This window comes from Carassius auratus, chromosome 2 (assembly GCF_003368295.1).
Source record: "Carassius auratus strain Wakin chromosome 2, ASM336829v1, whole genome shotgun sequence".
NCBI classification, from domain to species: domain Eukaryota; kingdom Metazoa; phylum Chordata; class Actinopteri; order Cypriniformes; family Cyprinidae; genus Carassius; species Carassius auratus.
This window is the reverse complement of record NC_039244.1, coordinates 10,605,815-10,629,597: the sequence shown is the minus strand read 5'-3', so window position 1 is coordinate 10,629,597 and position 23,783 is coordinate 10,605,815. Positions and strand designations below refer to the sequence as shown.

The window sequence follows — 23,783 nt, the reverse complement described above, 5'->3', positions numbered from 1 at the left end:
CCGAGAGGTGGAAGTCTGGGAAAATGCAACATGTTGACAGCAGGTACTTATGTTTGGGATGAAGAGCTGGAGAGACTAAGAAAACGCATTTCACAGAGGAGTGTCTATGTACTATCAGACTGATTTGGTTCAATTCAAGGCATTATAAACCTTTACACAAAGCAATATAGTGGAACGCTGCTATACTAAAAAACTCCATTCAGACGAGGACCACTGAGACTCTTTCAGTAAATAATAACTGGAAACCTGTTTAAAGTTTAAAATAAGGGTTGTACTCTACACAATACAGTTCTGTTTGTCAACATTAATGTATTAGGTATCTAAAAAAAAAATATATATATATATATATATATATATATATATATATATATATATATATATATATATATATATATATAAATATAATTATACCTTATTGTAAAATGTTACTGAAATAACTAATATCATGAGATATAAAGTCCTGCAAGATACAAAGTTACAATTAAGAGAAACAAAGTCTCATTATCAGATGTCGAAGCTAGGTGGTGAAGTCAGAGTTACGTTAAACAAATTGGAATGCAGTTGAGAAATATAAATATAGACTACGAGATAAAATCAGACAGCGAAATATAGTCACATTGTGACATAGAAAAAACATCTGTATAAATTAGCATTCGTTAATGTGTTAACAATTGCATATTTATGAATCAACGTAATCTCAAATTCATGTTTATTGTTGATTATTTCACAATACCAAATTATTTCCGAACCTTGTTTTTAAAAAAAATCCTAAATAAGTAATAATGCAACATTGTGAGATATAAAGTCATTACGCAAGATCTAAACTCACAATTATGCAAAACAATGTTGCAATTGTGAGATTTTACAGTTTTTCTCAGTCACTTTGGTGCATTTTTCAAAACAGAAATGAAATTCTCAAAACTACTTGTACAACCTCCACATCATCTAGTTATTTATACACATCATAAAACCAGTTTCTCATTCTTTTGAACAAGTTGCGATTGCTTTTGTACATTCATGCAATTGATTATGCATGTTTATCGGCAGTTTCCTACATTATCAGTTGCTCATTTCATGTTGCTCAAAACGTATTGCATAGTTTTCTGTGCAACAGTCTTACCCCTCAAAACATCTAGTCTTTAGTTCATCGTATAAGTCATTAAATGCAAAATGGTTAATCTAGTTGTCAAAAACTGCCTAGCACACTTTTTATATTTATTTTTACACATTATTATTAGACTTTTTGTACATTTGGCATGAATTGTCCAAGTGAATCTTGACTTATGAAGAGAATGTAGATGATAAACCAATGATAAACCATTTCTCTGAAATAGCTCAAAGGTTCATCTCATGAATCTTCAGTTGAAAAGCTTATACTGTATAGACAGAGGACAACACAAGAGTTACACATTCTGAAAATGGACTTATTTTCATATTTGTGTCCATATTTGTTTTTCCTTTTCTATATCACAATGACATTGTAAAGGTTTTTTTTTTTTTGGTCAGACTTTGTAAAAGTGTAACTGGGAATTCTATCCAGTCTCTTTCAGTCAATATCCCACATACAGTAATGTGTAAATGTGTACGTTTGAAATGGATATATGGCATACATAAGCATATGGCATATTGTTCAATACAGTAGTTTACATCAGATCATCCCTCCAGAGTAAACTGTTATATTGACAACATGACTAAGCAATTTGACTGTCTTATCCGTACACTATGACACAAGGACTTGTCATTCTGATGGCAGTGATATGTTCATTGACACAGATATTTATTTTTGAGAGATGAACTAAGGATTTTGAGCAGGAGACTGGCTTTTGCAGGTAATTCATGGTGATTTGCTATTTGTACGAGTTGTTTTGAGAAATGCACTTTATGTTTTGCAAATTGTGAGTTTGATTCGAGAAATGTACCAAAGCGACTGAGAAAAACTGTAAGTCACGTTATCAGATGCCACAACTGGTTGATAAAGCCACAATTATGAGGAAAGAAGCCACAATTACATTAAATACATTCACAGAGAAATCAAGCATTGCATTTCAGTGCATTGTGGGACTTAGTCTCTAAGATAAACTTTTTCTCTAGTCTGACCTCAGTTATTAACTCTCTCTGAGACTCGTACAGTATGTTAAGCCCAGCGCGCTTTGCAGAGGAATGGGGAGCTTCATTAAGTGAGAGGTAGTAGATTTATGAACTCCAGTCTCTCGGCAGACTCCTCTGGAATGGCTGAGGTCTATGCGAGCACAGATATGATGAATATACTCTACTCTGGGATTGGCCAGGGTCAGTGAATCCAGAAATGTGAGTCTGTAAGATAACTCTGCTGTGTTCATTATTGCTGGTGCGAGGATGCTTGGGGTACCGCCCAATCAGTGAATACTGTATTAATATGGAATATAATCTACATTACTACTGTCGACAACATCTAGACTTATCACCCAAGGGTCATTATGATGACTGCACACTCCCCATCCAATCATAATTACCAGAGTCTCGTTTAATTTGGCTCGTGTTATATGAAATGTTATAATGAATAGCTATTCAACTGCTACAAGTTGGTGAAATACAAAAGCCTTTTCAATTGAACACAAGTTTGAATCCTCCTGGACTCTGGCGGTGATTATCAAGACAATGGCAGGCTTGGCCGCACTACAGAGTCGAGGCGTATTGGTCAGGCTTAATGAAAGAGGAAATTAGATTTTTCTTCTTTGGTCAAGTCCAAGCTCTTTAATTTACCAGTCAACAAAAGGAATGGGAGCGAGAGGACAGGCCAGCCTTTGTGCTCTCAGATTGCCAAAAATATCAAATCAATCTCCTCATTAACATTGCTAATTCTTACATAGACAGTTTCCTGCAACTGCAAATTGGCCTGGCAGTATTGTTAGGTCAGGTGTTCGATGTAATTGTATTTTTTGACTGAATGAAATGGAAAGCAAATGACTGAAGTAAGGGTGTATTTGAGCTGAATTTAATAGAATAATTCCATTTTATTGAAATCTGTAATCCTTTTAATTAGTTACATAAGGGAGCCCTTCAATATTTTTCCCGCTAATTGTTAAAAAGATGCTTTTCGTCTAAAGAGTCTAAAGAGTTGCACTGTGCTTCAGGGGCCGTTTTCATAACTTTCTTGAACTTCTCTCAATTGGTCCTGTTGGGGGTTGGTGATGCTCACCTGATTCTATCATCTCATAATTAATTTCCCATCTAACTACGCTTATTTGTTCTGTTAAGAGAGAGGCATGTAGGGGAAGGGAAAACTGCTTTCTTTCTCTGCTTCTCACACTTTTTATTGCACACAGCTGTGGTGGTGTGTTAAAAGATGGCTGTGATAATGGTGGAGGAAATCACCAAGGCTCCACATACTGACCCCTTCACCCAGCTCCTATCAGTCAGCCTGGCCTTGGTTCGACTCTTCACCTCCTGATCCCTTTACACAGCTCCAAAGTACCTAGAAAATAAAAAACCACAGCCAGACCTAGATACTTAGTCTGTACTATGAGAGGCCAACATCTTTCAAGTCCATATACAAATCTGACCTTATGATACAAAACTCTATCCATGATATTAAAAGGTTACCAATGCTCTTCTGTCCTTTGGCTACTGCACATATACAGTAACAAATGAAGCTTATTCTGAAGTATTTTTAACCGTCCTGTACCGGGAAGTTCATGTTACACTTTTTTAATATGCTTGAGGTTGTAGAGACCCCAGTACTTTTGTGTAGAAATAATAATAGCAATGTGAGCTACATTATTTTCCCTTCAAATGTTCCTTTCAACTCTCTCAGACCCATTCAAACTCAGTTGACAGATATTATTGAAGCTGTATCCCTGTGTTTTATAACACTTTTCACAAAGTAGACATGCACGCTTTTAGAAAGCTAATTGTGGTCCAGTACAGTAACGCTGCTCTTGTTTAGAATTGATTTAACCATGAATACATTTAATAAACACCAACTGACTAGAGGGACAATAAAAATAAGAGCATCTTTGATGAAGAAAAGCAAAAAGCATTGAAAAATCTAGTGTAAAACGTGCCAAGTTCTTCAAGTTGGTTATATTTTGGAAATTATTTAATGACCCAATAAATATCATGTGGTGCAACTGTCAAGAAAAAAACGAATATATGTTAAATAAATACATATTTTATATGGTTAGTAAATATAATTTTTAAGGTTAACAATATTATACAATACGCAAATAATACATTATTAATTCATAATTATATTGTTGACTTATAGTGTTTGCACCACACCATTTGGTGGATATGATTTGGCAGATAAAAGTATGAAATATGAATCAAATATGAATAAGCAGTCAGGCAGTTTTGTACAAATATTTTATTTTCCAAGAAAACAAAAAAAAAAAAAAATTATTTTCTGCAAATCTCCCTTTTGTGGAGGAAACAACATTTCTATTACTGTGTTAAATTCAAAGTAAAGATGAACTTTTGTGTATAATCAGTTGTCATAAGAATTTGAAAAGCCGTGAAGTATCCTCTTGATATCTCAATGTTTGGTTGGCTATTAAAAGAGACTCTCAGACCCCTAAAGAGAACATTTTCATAGTAATGACTCACAAACCCCCTTTCCCCATCATCAGTACAATCACTTCTCTGACTCTTTCTCTCTCTCTTTCAGAATGCACAAGATGACAGATCAAGACTTTGCCTTTATTGACTGTAACTGACATCTTAATCCGACTGCCAGCGTCTTTCCTTCCTCCATTGTTGGTGCTCTCATCTGTGGTGTTTCCACACGGTTGCGTGGCGGTGCGCTGGGATTTCACAGTGTTCTGACTCAAGCTGACACCGTGACAGGCGAGCAGGTGGGAGAAAAGTGCACTAGTCATTCTCAGACAGAAAGCGCAATAAAGAAAAGCTTATCGAAAAGCCCCATCATGGCAGAAACATTCCTTTAAAAATAAAATGAGTTGAATGCAACTTGGTAACAAAGGGGGAGAGGAAAAGAAAATAAAAATGCTAAGTATTCTACATTCACTCCATTAAATCCTGGAGTGTTTGTGCCTTCTCAGCTAGCTTGCACAACTTAATTAAATCCCATCTTGTTCTCGAGCGCATTCGAATATGATTTATTTCAACAAGGGAGAGGCAAGAAGCACAAGAGACCTTATAAATAATAATTTCTGATATCAAAACATTACCATGCCTAAGATTTGTGATCTTCAGCTCAGCGAATAATAAATAGCTTGTAGGTGTAGGCCTAAACACCTTTTTGTTGTAGGCCTAACTCATGTTTTCATTAATGCAGATTCTTTTTTATTATTATTATTTCACATAATTCCAGATTTATCTCTTTTTTTTTACTTTTTAAAGTTAATTAATTTAACCTGCTGACTACAAGCACAGATGGCTAGTAACTGATTACATGTAATCATATTTCAAAATTCAAGTACTCATAATTATATGATATTATAAGTAATAATGCTCCTGATCAGATTACAATCAGCTTTTTTTTTATGGATTGCATGATTATATATTAATGAAACACTCTGTTGTCATCATATCCAGTGACCTTCTGTAACTGTAGATTCTTGAAGTCTGGACAAAAATGTGTAAAACCTGAAAGACTTTTGCAGTGTAATATCATTGTTGTGTTCAAGTTAATAACTGTTTGTTTATGTAATGCAGGGATTCCCAAACGCTTTTGTCCGTCAAATTCCTTGAACATGAAATATGTACTTAAAATATCTCTGAGGACGTAAATATTTCAATCATTTAACAACACATTCACATGTTCACAGTTTGATGTTGCTTATTGGTCACACAGACATGCAGGTAAACAAATTAAATAGTTTACTTCACATTTTTAGGATTTAATTGATTATTAGCTTTTTTATCAACCCGCAAACCGACTGCAGTTCTTACATTAAGCCCAGTCTGGGAAACCTGGTTTACTATAATGTTTAATGCCTTTTATGATGTTGATGAATGAATTAAATGAAATTTCTTTCGCTTTGCTTTTTTTGGTACGTTTAATTGTCAGTTTAAAACAAGTTTCCAAAATTATGGTTTTAGCATAGTAACTGTAAGATATAGGTCGACATTTAACAATAGCTACATCCATATACACCTAAACAGTCTGTTAGTAATCAGTTTCACTGCTCAATATGATTGAAAAGCATTCATGAAAACACAGTTGATTGAGTTTGATCTAAATCTGGCTGCGTTTACACTTGGCATTACAGTTTTTCTCAGTCGCTTTGGTACATTTCTCGAATCATTCTTGAGATTTGCAAAACAGCAAGTGCAATTCTCAAAACAACTCGTACAAATAGCAAAACACAATGGATTACCTGCAAAAGCCAGTCTCTTGTTCAAAATCCTTCGTTCATCTCTCAAAAATAAATATCTGTGTCAATGAACATATCAGTGCCATCAGAATGACAAGTCCTTGTGTCATAGTTTATGGATAAGACAATCAAACCGCTTAGTCATGTTGTCAATATAAGTATGTACTCTGGAGGGATATCTTGATGTAAACTATGGCAACATTTTGGATGACAGTTACTGTATTGAACAATATGCCATATGCTTATGTATGCCCTATATCCATTTCAAACGTACACATTTACACATTACTGTATGTGGGATATTGACTGAAAAAGACTGGATAGAATTCCCAGTTACACTTTTAGTCTGACCAAAAAAAAAAAAAAAGCCTTTACAATGTCATTGTGATATAGAAAAGGAAAAAGAAATATGGACACAAAGATGCAAATAAGTAAATTGTCAGAATTTGTAACTCTTGTGTTGTCCTCTGTCTATACAGTATAAGCTTTCCTACTGAAGATTCATGAGATGAACCTTTGAGCTATTTCAGAGAAATGGTTTATCATTGGTTTATCATCTACATTCTCTTCATTAGTCAAGATTCACTCGCACAATTCATGCCAAATTGACAAAAAGTCTAATAATAATGTGTACAAATAAAAATAAAAAGTGTGCTTGCCAGTTTTTGACAACTAGATGAACCATTTTGCATTTGCATTTTGCATTGCAAAGACTATATGTTTTGAGCGGTAAGACTGACGCACAGAAAACTATATAATAAATTTTGAGCAACATGACATTAGCAACTGATAATGTAGGAAACCGCAGATATATGTGCATAATCAATTGCATGAATGTACAAAAGCAATCGCAACTTGTTTCCAAAGGAATGAGAAACTAGTTTTATGATGTGTATAAATGACTAGATGATGTGGAGGTTGTACAAGTAGTTTTGAGAATTTCATTTCTGTTTTGAAAAATGCACCAAAGTGACTGAGAAAAACTGTAACATGCGATCACTGTGATCTGATCAAGTAGATCAGACCATCAGTCAATCAGGACACGACGCGTTTACACTTGGCAACATCAAGTGACTTCTTGAAGTCTTCTGACAGTTTGGGAGAGAAGGGGTGGTGTTTTGTGTCGCATTGACCTGCAAATGCAGAAACGATGGCTAGATTGCGTTTACATTACACGGAAATCCGATCACAGTGCATTCTGGACCAGGACATGGTGACTGGATAACATTCTGATCAGAAGCATGTTTACACTTGTCTTCTGACACTTTTCAGCTTTCGTTTTAAATAGGTCATCAAGGCAAAAATGACAATTCTACTTATGGTAGCTGAAGAGACATTATAGTGGCAGTTGAATGCAGCGTTGTTCATGCACTGAAGTTTTGTTTGCAATGATTAAATGGAAATAGAAATGTGAATTGGATTGCACTAAATAAATAAATAAATAAACAGAACCTTTAGAATCTGAAATGAATATTTCTGAATATAAACATACCTCATATCAATTACCTCTTGGTATCTTGCAATGCCTACTTTAGTTTTTCACAACTGTGACTTTATAGCTCATAATAGCAATGTTATTTCTTGTAGCTGTGACTTTATATCCACTGATTTGACTATTTTTTGCGATGTTATTTCTTATAACTGACTTTACATCCACCAAAGTGACTTTATTTATCAGACTTGTTTTTTTTGTTGTGACTTAGTATGATTCTAGGTGCACTAATATTTCTTCCAGTAATGTGCACAGCACACACAACCATAGGCGCTGGTAATCTACAGCAATATATAAACAGCAGCCTAAGTCAACCAAGTGCTTATCATCGCATGTGCTTATCGAAAATGCCATTAAAACTCTGACTTGTGCGTTTGATAATGTCTGTTTTTTTCAAGTTCTTGACATGCCGCAGTCAGTCGCTCATCCTTCAACCTGTTTCCTCAGGGAACAAGACGGAGAGAACACAGTTAGAGAGTAAGTCAGAGAGGGAGAAACTCGACTGAGAGACTGAGAGAATGAGAGAGGGAGAGCTGGAAGATGCCTCTGTGAAGTCGAAGTGTGACTCACACTCGCAAATGCAGCTACAGATGAAAGACTGTCATTCCCAAGTGAGCCGAGGAGAAACTCAGTGGGGGAAAAACGCCACAATACTTTTAAATGAATAATACCAATAGAAGAGTCCTCCGTTTACATTTTCTATCAATGTTTTCTGTTTCCGTAGAATCGGAATAGCAGACATACGATTTCTGCAGTGTATTGTTCACGTTTCAAAGAGGAATCGAATGCTTACCAGGTGCCACTGTTCTCTCTCTCCACCATGCTCACCGACTCAGACAGTAAAGGGCAAACAATAAAATCATCTGCAGTCTGTTTGTGTGGCAGTGCAAGAGAACAACAAGGGTCTTTCAAGGTCAGTCAGCTCAAGAGACAAACAGAAAGAAATTGCCTACCTGAGGATGCAGCAGTGACTGCCTCAGATAGAAACTGCCCTCTGCCTTCAGCATTATTCACAGCTAATGCTTTAAACAGATGTATGTGTTGCTTGTATTGGAGGAGATCCAGTCAAAGATATGCTAAAACATCTCCAGGGATAGAAGCAAAGTTCCCTCTTAAGCTGAGCGTATGTACTTCTTGTGTCGTGATCGCACAGAAAAAATAATAGGACAGACACACAGACGCAAAAATGAGTCGGGAAAGCCATTTGATTTAATTCTAGTGAATGGAAATAACTGCAATGCTCAGACAAACCTCTGTATAGACAGAACCACAGAATGTGGTTTACAGGTTTCATAGAAAGAGAATGATGTAGAAATCGAATACTGTAATGGTTTCGGACGAAATGCCTCAACAAAGCCAATGCAATGGCATGTGAAATAAAACGTCATTGTGTTTAAATGTAGCTAGATTAAATGGTGGAAATAGAGGATGATGGGAGAACGGTAGCAAAACCAGACATTTATAGTTACACGCAGGTGTAATGTCGATTCTACTAGATGGGGATGCTTAGGTAACTATGTAAGAAATATTCACATGTTCACGTTTTTTGAAAATACTAATTGAGAATATTTGTTTGTTATATTATATTAGATTACATTATGTACAGGTCTGAAAAAAATAAAAAATGTTTTTGCTGAAGTGGCTGAAATGTCTACCCAATAGAAAAAAGTTTTGTTCAGCAAAAAAATAAAATAAAATAGAGAAAACATTGGATAGAAGGAGGGAAAAACAGATCCAGATGATGCATCTATATTTCAAAATATACAAAGAATGGCAAAAATAAAAAAAATAAAAAAGAAAAATTCTAATGTGTCACTTTTATTTCCTCTTTTTAAAACACATTTCTAACTATATTAATATTGAACAAAACTGATTCAAATTTTTCTACAGTCGAAACATATTTTGACCCTTATTACAAAAGTACATTGTGTATTTTCAATTTGAAAATACATTTCCTCTACTCTGAGTTCTACAGCATATATTTTGCATACATTTTGGCCAGAAAAAGTATATGTTTGCTGAATTTTAAGACAAGCAATCTTTTAGAAGTATAAATTAAAAAAAAGTGTTGAATATATATAAAAAAATGTACACAATATTTGTATCATGTATGTTTTAACTATCATATTTATTTATTTCTATTACATTTGCGTGGAGTTTCTTCCTATGTAGAGCATTCCCAAATCGCCACTTAAAATGTAATTCATTTGCTACTTTAAGGAGACTTAAAGGAGATGTTCAGCCTAAAATTTTTATTCTGCCATCATTTACTCATCCTCATGTCATTCCAAACCAGTATAACTCTCTTTATTCAGCAGGAAACCATTTTTGGTTAGACTTCTATTGTAAAAAATAAAATAAATCTGCAAAATATCTTTTTTTTTTTTTTTTTTTTTTTTTTGGTGAACTATCCCTTCACGATTCTGCCTCAGAAGGCAGCTGTCTATGAAGGCAGTAGGCAGCGAGGATGCTCACTAGGTTTTGGAACCCTAAGCTCATCTCAAACTGTGAGGTGGAAATCAATTGCACTCGAAAGGGTTAGGCTGTACGTGAATAGTTTAATGGACCAAATGTTTTCCTGTGGTATCTTTGTGGGGTTGCTGAAATAGTTCCGTGTCTGTCTGCTGTTTTCTAAATGACTTTGATGCCAAGCATGCTGTGGTTTGTTTTTCTGCCTGTTTTCATAATGGAGGAGATGTTTTATACGATTGGAGCAACCGCACTGTGGTTTTAGTGGGCTGTTGCTGCCCAACAGATTTTGATGAGTATGTTCAAGCTCCCCAGGAGAAATATTGGACTTGCTCTAAAGTGAGCTGCAAAATAAGAGAACCGGAGACAGAACCGTTTCAGAAATTTTTTGATCTACTTCTCCCTCTTGGGGGTTGTCTGCTGGTAATAAGGGAAACAGAAAATCAATCCGACACAAAATACAGAGCGCTCAACCAGATGTATTTTCTTACTTTTCCTACCTTTTTTACAATTACACAGTGCAGCTCCTCACTAACAAAGGTATTTGTTGGGAGACTCACTGTTTTCCACGACACATCTGTAAGCCTGAAATAATAATTCAACAGAAAGGAGAGGGGAAGACGGTTGGCTGTGGCTTGAGACATTGACACGACTGAAATCTCAAAAACAACAGCTTCCAATGCCCCTTCTCCCCTGATAATTATGAAAGCCAAGGAAAGAGAAAGACAAGGAGAGAGAGAGAGAATAGCAGCAGTGGTCACTGAAAAAAGAGTAAAAATGAGCATGAGGAAAGGCAGCAGCTGGTTTGAATAGATTGCGTGTAGGATGAATTAAAAAGTTGAACCTTTCCCGAGCCATATTCAGATGTCTGGCGCGTGGTGATTAATCATGCCCGTCAGGATTCACAATCCCCATTTTCAGTGAAACACAAATGTGGAGACAGTGCATTCCTGTTTACATGAACACAATACCAAAGTCACAGTGGGCAGCAGGGGACGGAGTGGATGCGTTACAGATTCAGTTGTTTCCACCCCAAGCTTTGTGTCTATTCACACGTTTTTTTTTATTTAACCAGTCTGAAAAAAGATAAATATTAGACAAGTTTTAGTTTAGCTTTTCCAACAGGGTGTTCTTTCACTGATTTGGGGTACATCTTTGTAATTATAAGTCATATTTTATGGTCAAAAGGAAAAAGGAACTATAAAACTGCATTTGTTTTTTGTAGTGATGCCTTAGAAAAACCATTTTGGGTTGTTCAAATTTCCACCTTTCAGTGAACAGTTATTAAAATAACCTTTTTTTTTTTCTTAGAACATCTAAATAATCTTTTTTTTGACTATAAATAATCTTTTTGTTCAATGGGTGTTAAAGTTTCTTCATGGAACCATAGATTCAAGTTTTCAATTCAATTCAAGTTTATTTGTATCTTTTGATGATACAAATCATTGCAAAGCGACTTTACAGAAAATTTCTACAATTTTTAGTAGGAGCTTATAGATGCCAGTAAATTCTTAAAAATAAAGATTCCAAAAAACAGCGATGACATTGAAGAGCAATTTTCGGTTTCCTCGAAGAACCTCAACCTTTTAGTGAACAGTTCTTAGTGTGAATAATATTTGAATAATCAGAAGAACCTTTTCCACTAAAAAGAACCTTTTGTACATTGGAAAGGTTCCATGGATGTTAAAGGTTCTTCATAGATGCCTATAAAGAACCTTTTGTTTTTAAGAGTGTAAGATACTGTTTTCAGTTTTGTGTTTCAGAAAGAGAAAAAAATGTCTTTAATTCTCAGAATCTGTGAATCTGTGTAAAGGCCAATTCATACTGCATCGGTAAATGCTGAACAGACACGTTCGTTGAGTTTTTTCAGATCAGTGTGTTACCCTTGTTGGCACCGGTCAGCGCATGTTGATTCAACATGTTAAGACATCAGTCTGCAAACATATTTAATGTAAAAATATTTTTTTGAATTGATGTCTACAAGTGCATTCATACTTTTTATTGGATCTATTTATGGGTCTAAATGGAGTTATCCCTTTAAAAAGTTAACATTAAAAGTTAAAAGTGAAACCTCAAAAAACATGGATAAACAAATCTGTCATTCTCTAGTTCCAGACATAATCAAGCAACTTTAAATTTAACCATTTTCCACAAGGTAAAGTGCAAATCAGATTCATCCGTTATGCCACTGCCACCATGTCCCTGAGGCCATTGGTTTTTTTTCTAAATGAACAGCGTGTCACATTTCTCGACGCTGTGGCAAAGAGCTGATCTAGTTTGAGAAGCGCTGAGAAAGTCAAGAGCCAGCACCATTGGCAGAGAGGAGAGAAAAGTGTGTCATCAGCATAAAAATAGAAGCCTGCTAACGAATTCCTAATCATATCCCCCGTTTCCTCAAGGGGACGTGCTAAGGAGGTTAGCACACACACTCTTAAATGAGAATTTCAGGCACATTAGCCTCAGATATTATTTCTTGCCATTTTAGGGGCTGTAAGCATTATTGATCACTGAACTCACCTCCATATTCCAAAACCATATCGGTCTATTTTGTAGAAGACCTACCCGAGCATCAAGACTTGGCAGTGATCAAATCTTAGGAGAGAAAAGATGATTAGAAATAGAGGAAATGATGTGGAGTTGTGGAGTAAGTAGTGTGGAGTTTTATTTTTGCTCTATCTATCTATCTATCTATCTATCTATCTATCTATCTATCTATCTATCTATCTATCTATCTATCTATCTATCGTAATATATTTTGTAATTACATTATTCTAATCATGAACATTAATAAATCAATAAATAACCATTGTAAAATATGCCAATTGCTCACATGGTGTACTTTCATACACACAATTGTGTTTACTACAAAACTTTACAATAATCAAAGCTTTGAAGCAGACTGAAATGAAGATGGACACAGTTTTTTTTTTTTAGCCAGCTGTACTTACTCAAAGTGTAACTTATAACATACAAGTGAAAGATAGAAAGATATAACACCAACATGCCTGACAAAAAAAAAAAAAAAAAAAATGATTCACTGAGCAGGAAAAACATTCACCCCCTTCTTGTCAAATGGTTTTGTATGCCATTAGCCGCATTTCCACTGACAAGGCCAGTGCGAGCCAGGGCTTAAAACGGGGCTGATAGCCTTGGGCCAGTAGCACCGTGGCCAGAATAGCGCAGAGTTTCCACAGTTGAGCCTGAAGCTCCGATGCACGTCGCTAAAACACGCCCTTTACACGCCTCTCAGAACAACGTCATGCAACCTCGTCATTTAACCAAGTTATCAGAAAACTAACAAATAAGTCACTGGAACTAGCGCGATCACAAAACGAACATGATAACAGTGGCCGTTTGTTTAAACGCTTTGTTATTCATATTCAAAAGCATCAATGTTTTACCATAGAATAAGTGATACATTGATCATAATGAATTCATTTATCAGGACTCAAAATTAAATCACACTGAAATAAATGTATTTCTATTTTATTTATTTATTTTAAATGCTTATGAAAATAGCCTGCGTATTCAGTCGAGTCCGTTTCTGTTTATTTGTAGCCACAGTAGCCTGTACGTCACATTTAGAATTAATTATAAAAGCTCCCGAACAAACAAACAAACAAACAAAAAAATATTATTATATTTTAATGACACAGGCTACATGGAGCTAAACTCTCGAAGATGAGACTTATGACAGATAATATAAGTTACTAAATCAATTCACAATTGTGATAGAGAGAAGCTGACGTCTGATTTCGTCAAGCGGTCATATTTACTGTGATAATGTTAATGCCTAGCGTGCATAGTTTTAAGCTCTATAGAGGAAACGCGGCTAGTGACACATAGCGAAACCTGATTTTATTTACAAAAATCAAAATGTTTTGTTTGTTTTTTAGATATTGGCGTTTTATATTTCATTTTGTAAAAACAGCTGTCTGTCTTCTTTTAAGGCTGCAAAGCAACAAAATTTGCTAATTTTAAAGGGGATGGTTCATTTATGCCCACTTGGTAGTCACAAACAACATGGCAAGTTGCTACCCATGCAGTTGTAAGAACACAAATTCACACACACACTCACGCACACACACTGCCCCTTACAGAAAATTTCAGCATTTTTAGATTTTCAAAAAACCTTAATTTCTGTATGCTTTTTAAGCTTGTTTTCTCATGGGGACCTAAAAAATGTCCCCACAAGGACAAGGATTTTAGATATTGCCATCATATTCCCATCTAGGCTATACCTGAACCACACACACATTCAGAGAGCAGCAGTGTGGAGGTCGTGTAGCTCATGGTAGCTGCCCATTGGATCTCTCACGGTATCATTTACTGGCTTTCAATGTCAACCGAAACACGTTCCATGTGATATATGGTTACATGCTGCTGAAAGTAACTGAATGTGATTTTAGGTATCATAAAATCCTGTTGATTTAGTACAAATGTCCTTCAACAGTTTGAGTTCCGAAGGATTCATGGGCTTGTGTATTGCCTATCCTGGTGGAACAACCACAGCAACAAGAGATTTTGGAGAAAATCATATTCTGAAGAGGAACTGTTGTGCCGTGGGCATGCGGTTTAAAAAATTGCCTCTCTTTTCACATCCTCACCTAATGTGATGTTGAGTGCATAAACAGATGGATGCCTATCGCAGCACATCAGATTCAGCATTCAACACTGGGATATAGAATTTCACAGCGCTTAAATTGCATTGCTGCAACGCTGCTATATGCATTTATTAAATGCACACAAACCTGTACATTCACAAAAACATTATCAAAGTAATTTGCTTATCTTTAATTTCAACCTCAATTCAACATATTGAAGTATACAGGCTGAATTCGATAAACACTGAACATGTGTGGAGATAAAAAGCAGCTGATGTGTTTGCCTGCCTGTAATTCTTTAACTGTCTCAGTGGTGTTATTCGCTCATAACTCTGACTGATATCTGCACCGGTACAGTCAGCGTATCTTTGTGGTTTTATTTGAGCACGTGCTGCTGCTATTCTTCAGTGTGTGTGCTCAGCATTGTTGGGCTGAAATAAGGTTACTATTACAGGCCAAATTCATGAAATTGTATGAGCGGCCCCAATCCAGAAATAGAAAAGTATGCAAGCCCAGCATAAAGGATATCCCTGAAGCCCAAAGCTGAGAAAGAAAGGAAGAAATGACAGCCATGTGACAAACAGAAATCACAACTCAACAATATGTGAATAGATTTGATTGCTGCATCTTTGACTAACGGTTTCCACTGCAAAAACTGTATAGTTCCACGGTATTCTTAGAAATACACTGGATTGTATTTTAATTATGAGAGTGGTTCTCAACCTGCTGCCCGTCACAAATTCAAATTCAGCCCACCATGCTGAACACTATTTAAAAACATAACTTTCATTTTTACAGTTAATTTTAGTTTTTACATCCCAGCCGGCACATGACCGACCTTCAACGTTGAAATATGGTTGAAATAAGGTCAGTTGTGGTTTCAACGTTGAAACAACGTTGATTCAACGTTTAAAGCTGAATGGTTGAAAAACATCCAGCACATGACCAACTTTCAATGTTGAAATATGGTTGAAATAAGGTCAGTTGTGGTTTCAACGTTGAAACAACGTTGATTCAACGTTTAAAGCTGAATGGTTGAAAAACATCCAGCACATGACCAACTTTCAACGTTGAAATATGGTTGAAATAAGGTCAGTTGTTTTAATGAAACAACGTTAAAAATGTTTAATGCTAAATGGTAGAAAAAGGTTAACAAGCTTTTAAATTATTTATATTAAATTATTTAAATTAATTATTATTTTAATAGCATTTAACAATATTTTAGTCATGATACCTATTCTAAAATGTTAAATATTATCATCATTAACAACAATAAAACTATACATTTCGCTGCTTTATCACACTGAAACAACTCCCATTGGTAGTTTTATTTTATTACTTCTATCATGATTGGTTAATCTGGCTGTCATTCAGGAAACTGGACAATGAATCGGTTCGCGCTTTTCTACATTTAAAAATATGACCGTTATTGTCGTCTTTCTGTGAGTGAGGCGGCTAACTGTGAGCTGCTGCTCGTTATAACTGACTGCTCGGTCGGTCCCGAATTATTTCATATTTGCCTGTACATTTTTTATTTATTTTTTGAGCGAATTTGAGTCGTGACATGTCAATGGAGAACAAAAACTGTGAACACAAGAAGGGTCAGGTGTTCTGCGAGGTCCTGAAAACATCCTGTCAAAATGAGGTAAGAAAATCGCTAACTTTATCTTTATTATCTTTTGAAAATAGTAAAGTATTACCAGAGTTTACAAATGGGTAGTTTAAAGGACATGTAACCTGCAGATAAATAAATACCCGTGTGTCTATTTTTGCATTGCTTTATCACAGCTGATCAAGTTAGATGCTCACCTAATGTGTTGCTGGTGAGTTATGTGTTAATGTCTGTCTTTTAGAGATTTTCCCATATTTTCCTGATATGAATCCCATGCATTATGTGTGTTATATATGTTTGTATTCTTATATTAGTTTCAAAGTGTTTTCTGCAACATATAAGTGCAAATGTCGGTATTTAAATAATATAATTTTAATGAATTAATGAAAATGAAAAAAAAAAAAAAGGATTGTTTAAAGCCATGGTTCTCAAAGTGTCAGGCCCCCTCTAGTTGTTATGCAGGTGAATCACTAAATTAAACTAATTAATGTTAATATATTTTAACTTAATCTTTGAGTAAGTTTTTTTTTTTTTTGCACATTTAAGTATGTTACAGTTAAAGTACAGTACAGTTTTGTAACTTTTGTTACATAATTACATTTAAAATTACATTTTAATTTAAACTTTTTTTTTCATTTACCTGTGTATGTAAGCACAGTTGTAGTGTTAATGTTCAAACTGTATTTACCAGGGTAAAGTGTCTGACAACAATTAATATTCTTATTAGAATAAAACTGCCTCATTTTTTTAACTGTAGACCTGTAGCTGAATAGTTTGACCTACTACGCTGCTGAAATGTAATGTTGGTCATTATGGTGCAACTTAATATTTAATAACAAATATTTTCTGAAGTGGTACTTGGTATAAAAAGTTTGAGAACCAGTGGTTTAAAGAAATGGTATAATATGAAATCCTGCTTTTTAAGAACTTTTCAGTAAACCATTTCTTCTTTCCCCTTGTAGAGTCATCGAGGATCCAGCTTGTTCTTGAAACATTGGTAAGAAATTGTTCTTCTGCTACATTGCACTGTCACTTCTGCTAGAGATGCTTTGACCTTTTGTGATAGGTTTTGGTTGTGCTTAGTTTAATAAAAATGTACTGAATTTGATTTGACTTGTTTTACTACACTGTATTACTAGTGTTCTGATTAAAACAGTGTAACTGGGGGCTCTGAAAACACTGCTTGTGAATAATTTGTTAATATTGTACATTTTCATCTGAATACATTAAATAAGTGTTTAATGAATAGTGTTGTCCACTTTGTTTATAACCTCACTGTTACTGAACTGTAAAGTGAAAATATTGTGTGATTTATTTTGCATTCAGTTTTCATTTAAATATATTTCACAATATCAAAGTTATTGTCAAACATTGTGAACATACCTAAACTCACTGGTTAAATCTTATGTGTCCTCCAGAAGTTTGCGCTCTGCAAGTGAACGACGCCTTGTGGTGCCATCTAAAAGAGGTTCATAATCACTCTCAAGGACCTTTTCCTGGACTGTGCCCAGCTGGTGGAATCACCTCCCAATCTCAATCCGAACTGAGTGTTTACTCATTTTCAAGAAACATCTTAAGACTCATCTTTTTCACCAGAACTTAACCAACTAATGCTAGCACTTTTCCTTCTTTTCTTGTCTTTTTTATATATATATATAAAAAAAAAAAAAACCTGGCTATGCGTTCTGTACTAGACTAACTGAGACTTGTCATGGCACTTGTATACTGTTGTTGTTCGCTTGTACACCTGACTGCTTCTGTTGTTCTTATTTGTAAGTCGCTTTGGATAAAATCGTCTGTTAAATGATTAAATGTAAATGTTTATACAGGACGGTACAGAAAGTGCACAAGTGGGAGAGAGTGGAGGGGACGGCGTCAGAAAGGACCTAGCGCTGGGACACTTTCAAGGATCACCCGAAGCACAACCACACTGTATACACTAAGGCTGCTGGTTCTAACATTTTAGAGTGCCCTGCGGTAGAAATCTCATTCTGCATTCCCCACGGTAAAGAAGACACAGTCCGGGGGGGTTCCCATTAGAAATCAACTGGTGGAAGGTTCCCTTCTCGAACTGTTCAACACATTTTCACTGCACAAATGTACACAACTCTTGTAATGAGACACATTACTAAAACATGTTTTTGACAGAAACTGTAGGTTTGCACCAAAATAAAAGATCCACTGGTTTCAGTCATAAAGGTACAAGGGTTTGTCTTGTAAGTGCTGCAAAAAATATGCATTTATGTGCCAAATTATTTCACAAAAACCTTTAAATATTATTGTATTTGGATTGTTCTACTACCTGTTTTTAGCATTACCTCCATGCATACTCTGCATAATAAAGTGTGGGATTATTTTCATCTGTTTCCAAAATTTAACTGCTGTTTGACAATTTTGAGCATGTGGAAGTTTATTGAAGTTGTTTGTAAAGCCATTGCTGCCAGTCATTAGATTTTTAGCCTTGCATGTACATTGTTGATCTAAATGCCAACTAGGATCTAGGTGTATTTACACACGGTGCAAGGTACAACGGGGAAACAACGTCGTGTTATCAACGCTGATTAACTTTTCAAAATCAACACCTCATTCAGCTTTCATCCCAGGTCTGCAGCACGACCCTAATTCACCCATAATGCAGGTAAGACGGTGAAACAGCGTCGCGATTTCAACGGTGAATCCACGTCGTGATTTCAACGTTGATCCAATTTGCAAAATCGAAAGGTTTTTCAACGTTGATTCAACCATGGTACCTGACGTTGTTTCAACGTTGAATCAACGTTGAAATGCCGGCTGGGATTAATTAAAAAAATGTACCAAAGAAATTTAAGCTATAGCCTAATGTTTTTATGTGAAATAATTGTGTTTTTCATATATTATTTTCAGACAAGTGCAGACTTACTCACAAAACGTTATCGAACGCATACAAGCGCATTAGTTCGGTAAAATGGAGCATCAGAATGGACAAATTTGATTTAAGGGAGAAAAAAGAATTGTGGAAAATGTCAGCGAATGGGTTTTGTTCGGTTCTTTCTTTTGGTCTCCTCCCCATTTTTAACACTTCATTGATGCATGCTGGAAAAATGCTCTTCTTACTAAGTGTTTTTTTTTTCTTCTTTTTTTCCCCAAGGACAAATATAAAAAAACATTGATTAAATTTCAATGTAATCGATTCTATATCATAATATTTAGGCTAGAATATTAAATATCAGGTTGGTTTGTATTGGTGACGTAATATGTAAATGATATGCGTGCGGCCCGCGAGACTTGCAATAGGACCATAGTGCGGCCCGGTGGAGAAAAAAGGTTGAGAACCCCTGAATTATGATGTTGCAAAATAACATAAGAAAACATGGCAAAATATATCAGTAATAATAATAATAATAATAATAATAATAATTTTAAAAAAATCCCTACAAGAGAAGTCTCAGTTAGTCTAGCACATTACACATAGCAAGTTTTTTTAAAAAAATTTTTATAATAATAAAAAAAAATGTAGAATAGAATAGGTAAGTGCTAATATTAAGTAGTCAGGTGCTGACAAAAAAAGATTTGTTTTTAGACGTTTTGAAAATGACTGCTCAAATTAATATAGGGCTGCACCATAAATCACATGCGATATTTAATCTTGTCAGTAAAGCCGGTTCTGTAATCAGCTGTAAATCTCCATCACCTGCGAGCTTTCACATGGAGCAGCATTAACTACACAGAGTCGTTGTTCTCTGACAAGCTTTTCAGTGAACAATGACTATCATCTAATGAGAGAGAGAAGAAAAAAAGCTGCTGTCCTTTTCTGTTGCTTCACTGCTTCTTCTAACAACTTGCAAATAAAGTAAATAATTACTTTACCTGGCTATAATAAATATTTATTATTAATAGTCAGATTGTTTTTCCCCATCAAGTAATAGAGTTAGCTGTAAGCTGCTTATGGTTCCAAAGTAACAGCAAATTTAAGGCATAAAGAAAATGTGCCTTTTCATTTCTAAAGTTCACACTAGTCATATTAGATTTACAGACTTGCATTATTATTTTTGATATGTTCATTAAAATATTGCTTTAGCAGTGTTGTTGAGTAACTAGTTACAGATAATTTAATTACAAAATAAATGTAACTGTAATTACAGTTACTAAGAAAAAAAATTGTAATTAAATTATATTTAATTATGAAAATGTTAACGATTACAAAGGGGATTACATTTTAATGTTTGCACACATCCACATAAAGAGTTAAGTGATTTCTTTTCCAAATTTCACTGTCTACTCTGAGATATACGACCCTATAATTTCCGCGATGCGGAAAACACAGTTTGGGTCTTAGAATCCAAACAGAATTCCTATAGATTAATGGGGACGGAATATGCACCTTTTGATTAGTTATGTACTTATTTTGACGTAAGCAATTTATAAAGTATAGTTTAGTTAAATCTTGAGTATTAAAGTCATGAGAGAGACAGATATCAGCCCAAAATAAAGAGACTGAAAAGAAAAATGGAAGTGAAGGTGCAGTTCAGGAGAGAATGTTTTATTATTTTGCATGTCCCTAAAGCTAAAGATTTAAACCTTTTTTTATGTGAGGTCCATACAAAAAATATGGTCGTCCATGTTTCAGAATTTGTTGTGGGTGTATGAGTGTGAGATTTCCCGGCCTGATTTTCTTTCCCCTAGTCCACCCCTTGTGGAAATGAATGGCTTAGATGCGGTTTCATTTACTACACATACTGTAGGCCGTTGTGGTGTTTTCAGCCTCTGCTGCCTCAATAATATCATGAAGTACATGAACACATAAACATAATCTCTAGAATTACTCTGAATCACTCCATGAGCATTTGACTTATTTTGAGATAACTATTGTCATATCATTTACAAAGAGACACCAATGTTTCAGGAGTTTAGTACACAGAATAGGACACATGCTTATTAGATAACCATATTTGAGTTGATGTATATGCTTTTATTTATTTATTATTATTATTATTTTACAAAAAAGTTACACTACTATTACATTTTAAATAGGGTCACTTGTAATCTGTCTTTCCAAAGTAACCTTCCCAACACTGTACGTTAGATTAGACAATATATTTGGCTTTAAGCACATTCTTAAAATACCCAGTTATTAAAAAATATTTTCCAAGAATGTTTTGCTAACAATCCAGATAACTTAAAAATAGTTCTTTCTGATTGTACATTAAAACGTAAGAAGGATATTTATGGAAGCAAATGACTGTTCACATCACACAAGTTAAAAAAAAGTTCCTTTCTTCCAAGTCATGAACATTTACATTTACATTTAATTAGAGATGTTCCGATACCCTTTTTCTCTTCCCGATACCGATTCCGATACCTGGGCTCAGGGTATCGGCCGATACCGAGTACTGATCCGATACCTGGGTGTATATCTGTATATACAGCTGTATATACTACTAGCCCTGTGTAAATTGCTAGAATTTTTTTATGGTGTGCTTCAGACAGATCCCTCAATAAAACATGAACAAATACATGGTGAACTACTGTATTTATTACAGTATTTTTATTATCTAACATGAATTTGACAGTATTATTTATTTTCTTATGCAAAAAAGAACTTCAAATGCAGCCAAAAATCTAACACCGCAAACTAAAAAAGGTATTTAAGTTTTACAATATAACTGTATAAAAAAACTGCAACAAATAAGTCTAGGAATATAAAAAAAGATCTATTAATCAGATAATCTCTAACAAGTAAAAAACAAGTAAAAAACAAGCAACCATCTAGGCCTAATTATTATTATTATAGAGATGTATTATTATTACTGTAGGCTACAACAGTAGCTTTATATATTGTCAATTTACTCACGTAAACCAAACATTTATTTTAATGGGCTGCCATGAAGATCTTTGAGTGTCTGTGTTTATGATATGACAGTATTCTCAAATGAAACGGTAAATTCTCATGAAGTGACGGTTTATGCGTTCGTGTCCTCATGACACACAGCAGAGACTACAAAACAGCGAGCTCTCGCGCATCTGTGCCAGTCACCCACAGAGATGTAGATTTTGCGGGAGTAATATTTAAATAGTATTTTGCAGTTTAATATTCACAGACACTAGTATATATTCGGCTACTGTCTGGAGCCCTGCGTTTTGACTTACACGGAAGCGACTGAACGCAGTTGCCGGTACTGAATATACTCGAGAGTCTGTAACTACCGGTACTACAGAGACATACTGCTAACCACTGATCTATAATATAGTAGCGGCTTCACTGTCTTTTGGCAGTTTAGAATGTGATGAGTGATCCAGTCATATATAGATAAGGGCTGCTAACGCGTTTTCATTTCTTCTTCGCTGCTCTAAACAGGGGTTGCTTGTGGCAACACAGCACAACTTCCTGTGTTTTCAATGCATTTTGAGCAGCGAAGAAGAACCGTGCAGCGGTTAGGCAAAGCTTGCGGTCATAACTAGGTCTTTTTTAAGAAAATGGTATCGGATCGGTATATGGGTTCATGTACTCGCCGATGCCGATGCCAGAATTTGTTGTGGTATCGGAGATATTTCCGATACTAGTATCGGAATCGGAACAACTCTACATTTAATCCTTTAGCAGACGCTTTTATCCAAAGCGACTTACAAATGAGAACAACAGAAGCAGTCAGGTCAACAAGAGAACAACAACAGTATACAAGTGCCATGACAAGTCTCAGTTAGTCTAGTATAGAACGCATAGCCAGGTATTTTTTTTTTTTTTTTTTTGAAGAAGAAGAAGAGTCACGTTCTCTCTATATACAGTATATTTATATATAAATATAATAATTCTGTTAATGGCGACATGGCTTTAGACCTTGCGGCTTTAGAACTACAATCTCATCTCAAAATAATTAAATATTGAGCTACATACAACACATTTTTGGTCTTTTGATATTAAAACATTTTGGGCTTATATGATCCACTTCCTCCTACCTCACCAGCCCCAGATGAGTATCTGTGCGCACTTAATGAAGTTTGAAGTTAATTCTGAATACAATACAGGGTCAAGTAACATGCAAAATATACAGTGGTGGACGAAGTACACAAATCAAGTACTTGAGTAAAAGTACAGATACGTATAGTAAAATATTACTCCAGTAAAAGTAAAAGTACTCCTTTTTCAATCTTACTCAAGTGAAAGTACAAAAGTACTAAATTTTTTATGTACTTAAGTACAAAAGTACTGAAAGATAGATGTTTGCAATTTTATATAGGCTACTTAATTTAATGTTATATTAGCACATATTTTTTTATAATCCTACTGCTCAAAATACCTGGGATTTTTTCCA

General features: G+C 35.0%; 1 long non-coding RNA gene across 1 annotated transcript in view; it reads left to right on the top strand.

Annotated features, from left to right (window-relative positions):
* The window catches only part of LOC113110661 (uncharacterized), a 38,471-nt gene that overhangs the window by 5,630 nt on the left and 9,058 nt on the right, over window positions 1–23,783 (top strand). The window contains exon 2 of the long non-coding RNA XR_003293188.1: window positions 4,646–4,832. This is a non-coding gene — a long non-coding RNA (uncharacterized LOC113110661). The remainder of the gene's footprint in view (window positions 1–4,645; window positions 4,833–23,783) is intronic.